The sequence below is a fragment of the Eschrichtius robustus genome, chromosome 4, assembly GCF_028021215.1.
Source record: "Eschrichtius robustus isolate mEscRob2 chromosome 4, mEscRob2.pri, whole genome shotgun sequence".
NCBI lineage: Eukaryota > Metazoa > Chordata > Mammalia > Artiodactyla > Eschrichtiidae > Eschrichtius > Eschrichtius robustus.
Window position 1 is genome coordinate 54678025 of NC_090827.1, and position 3742 is coordinate 54681766.

The 3742-nt window shown below is 43.9% G+C and overlaps 1 non-coding gene across 1 annotated transcript; it reads right to left on the minus strand.

Annotated features, from left to right (window-relative positions):
• Window positions 1-3137: 3137 nt before the first annotated feature.
• On the minus strand, window positions 3138-3210 carry TRNAG-CCC (transfer RNA glycine (anticodon CCC)). The gene has a single exon. It is a non-coding gene; the product is annotated as a tRNA-Gly (tRNA).
• Window positions 3211-3742: the final 532 nt, after the last annotated feature.

The following is a 3742-nucleotide window of genomic DNA, read 5'->3' on the forward strand; positions in this document are numbered from 1 at the left end:
GTAGTTCCACGGAAAGAGAAAGATTGCTTTCTGGACCAACAAGAATTTTACCCCACTGGCTGCCGGGTAATAATGGCAGATGGTAGCCACAGGGTTATTGTAGGTATGGACTCATAAGGTCTCTAGTCACAGCACTCACTGATACACCGTCAGCTCTGCACTTTGATCCTGAACCAGTGCTGAAAATAGAAACTCCTTCTGAAAGGACATGGCAGAATACTGAGATGCCCCCAAGATTATTGCCCCCTTTTGCACACATTCTTTATAATGCTCTTCCCCCTGAGTATGGACAGGTCTGTGTATATGACCAATTTCACTCCCATGATGAAGTTACATTACATGACAAAGATGAAGACATTTTGCAGATATAATCTCAGATCAGTTGATTCTGAGTAAGTCAAAAGGGAGATTTATCTGGGATGGACCTGACTTAATCGGGTGAGAGTGATTCAGAAGGGACTGAGATTCAAAGGGAAAGAGATTCTCCTGCTGGCTTTAAAGAAGTAAGCCTGTATGTTGTGAGAGACTTACATGGCTAAGACCTGAGACAGCTCCCCTAGGGTGAGGTCAGCTGAGGGTGACCTCTGGCTGACAGCTAACAAGAAACCAGGCTCAGTCCTACAACCACAAGGAAGTGAATTCTGCTAACGACCTGAATGAGCTTGAAGAAGACCCCAGCTCCTGATAAGACCACAGCCCCAGCTGACACCTTGAGACTTGGTGAGACCCTGAGCAGAGGACCAAGTTAGGCTGTGTCTAGACTTCTAATGTACAGAAATTGTGAGATAATAAATTTTTGTTGTTTGAAAAAAAAAAAAAAGTACCACTTTCCTGGAATGTCCCCAAGTTCAGGAGTGTAAATTCAGGCAAGAACAGCCCCTTGGGGAATACCTTGTTTCCACTTGGGGTCAGGGCTGATGTGTTTCTTTATAGTATAACCTGTTAATTACGCAGGCCGAGAACAGCAGATTTTCAGAGACTTAGCTCATCATAATTTCTGTGAATCATTTTGCAGAGAAACAATTTTCTAGGCAGAGAAATCAAACTTTGTTAGAAGCTTTACTTTAGGGAAGATCATTTACCTATTAGAGATTTGAAGTACATCTTCCCCTCTCGGATACAGCATTTCTTCATTTTAAGCGAACTCTTTGCTTTCCGATATATGAGGGAGCACACTTGTGATTTCTGCTCTGTTACTCTGTTTTCTAGACTACCTCTTAATTCTGACCTCTACTTACTAAACAGGAATTGCTAAACAGTATTAGTTTCTATTTGGTGCAAGGCATACTGGGGAGAGAAGGACTGAGATGTCTGAAACGGACTGGCCTTTTTCTTCCCTTGAGACAACGCCCCTTTGTTGAGTGGGCCGTCTCAGTCAACTGCATTTCTGGTCATGCGCCTGCGACAAAGCCTCTGCTCCACGATACTGGGCCCTCTCTGTTGTGAGGGGAGAAGGGGGTTGGCAATATTCTTGCTCAGGAAGAGCCACTTGGTGGGACTTATTTGTGACATTTCCAGTACACAAATTTAGAAACGTAATTCTCAGTCATGGCTGAACATCTGTAAAGAAAAGATTGTTCTAATCATGTTCAGCTGTATCCTCCCGATTACCCTAGACGTTATGAATATTCAGCCCAAATCAAAACCAAAGACAAACTTCCTGCTTTGTGGGTCTCACAGAAAGGGGCTTTGAGGAATCATGTCTGTGATCAAGGGAGCCCTAAGATATGGGGGCGCTGCATGCTTCCACAGTGCAGTGCCCAGGCTCCTTTGTGAGAGGCAGGCGATGAGGGCAAAGGGATGAAGTGAGAACACCGCCTCTGAGGAAACATGCCAGATTAGTTCGAGTTCATTTGACAGTCAGAAATAAGTCTCTAAGTGAGAATCCTTAACAGGACTCCACTCAGGAAAGCAGGAAGAGCACTGGCCTAGGCGTCCTTTCTTTGCTGTTCTAGCAACCAATTGTGTAACGTTTGCCAATTTATAGAATCATTCCGAGCCTCAGTGTCCTCAGGTGTGAGCATGGGTATTTCTGTTAGCGGCCTTTGTCTGCAAGGAGCAGAAACTAGCTCTCACCAATTTAAGCAGAAGAGGACTATTTGGAAGGTGCTGGGCTGCTCACAGAACCTGTGGAGGCTTGAGACCCAGGCTGCGGAAGGGCAGGAAGCAGAGTGGGTCTGGGGTCTATAGAACAGGAGCATCTGCCACGGTAGGGACCACACAGCCTTGGTGGGCTCTTGGTTGGAGACTCTTGGTTGGAGGCATACTTCTTTCCCGTGTGAATATAGACAGTCCAGGGCTGGTACGGAGACTTCACAGCCATTGAAGATCCTCCTTTTCAAGTCCCTGGTTTTTGGTTTCTCACTTAGTGCAGAACTTCGGATTCACGATATGAATATGTAAATTAAAAGAAAAAAAGGTGGACTTTCCAGTGTTTCCTTTCTGGAATAGTTTCTCTTCTGGAATATATGCATTTGTTCAGCAAAATTTTGATTTGATTGAAGTTAATATAGTTTCTACCAACCTGAAGCTTGAAATGTTTAATGCAGCTCTAATTTTATTATTTAATGATATAAATAAGATGGAGAAGGCTCTAGGCTTGACAAACCTGACATTTAAATCTAACTTTGCAAAACAATCTAGTAGGCAAGAAAAGTATTTCCTAGGCTTCCTCAGGTCTGCCTGGATATGTGGTTATAACATGGTAATGAGCTTCCCTAGAAGGGGCAAAATGCATGACTGAAGTTGCATTTTTATTTTGTGTTTTTTTGAAATAGATTCTCTAGATCAGAGACCTTTAAAATTATGTTTTCTCTGTGCTGGCCACACATTTAGCCATAGTTACTATTAGAATTATGATTTGGGAAATATTTATAAGGAATTATGCTGGCACTGAATACATCAGACCCTCTTTTTTGCTATTCTGAGAGTCAGTGGGAACTCAGTTTAGAGAAGTGCTGGTTTTAAGGAACTGAAATTCACGCCATTCATTCAGTTTACTGTATTTTTTATAAAATATTTATTTATTTATTTGGCTGTGCCGGGTCTTCGTTGTAGCATGCAGGATCTTCATTGCAGCATGCGGGATCTTCAGTTGCGGCATGTGGGATCTTTTAGTTGTGGCATGCGGGATCTAGTTCCCTGACCAGGGTTCGAACCTGGGCCCCCTGCATTGGGAGTGCAGAGTCTTAACCACTGGACCACCAGGAAAGTCCCAGTTTACTACATATTAATCACTTACTTGGGAGTTTAACCTTTCAGATCATTTTCTTCATCTAAAATGACTGAGAATATTTGTATGCTAATGCCAGAAATATTTTTCATCAGTTATGTTAATCAGCAAGTATTAAGTAACTGCACAGACTTTTTTTTTTAAATTTTATTTATTTATTTATTATGGCTGTGTTGGGTCTTCGTTTCTGTGCGAGGGCTTCCTCTAGCTGCGGCAAGCGGGGGCCACTCCTCATCGCGGTGCGTGGGCCTCTCACTATTGCGGCCTCTCTTGCTGCGGAGCACAGGCTCCAGACGCACAGGCTCAGTAATTGTGGCTCACGGGCCCAGTTGCTCCGCGGCATGTGGAATCTTCCCAGACCAGGGCTCGAACCCGTGTCCCCTGCAATGGCAGGCAGATTCTCAACCACTGCGCCACCAGGGAAGCCCCCCTTTTTTTTTTTAATACTAGGAGATGGGTGAGGATTACAGGAGCCTCAATCTTGGCTTTACAGTCAGGTTTAGGAGACTG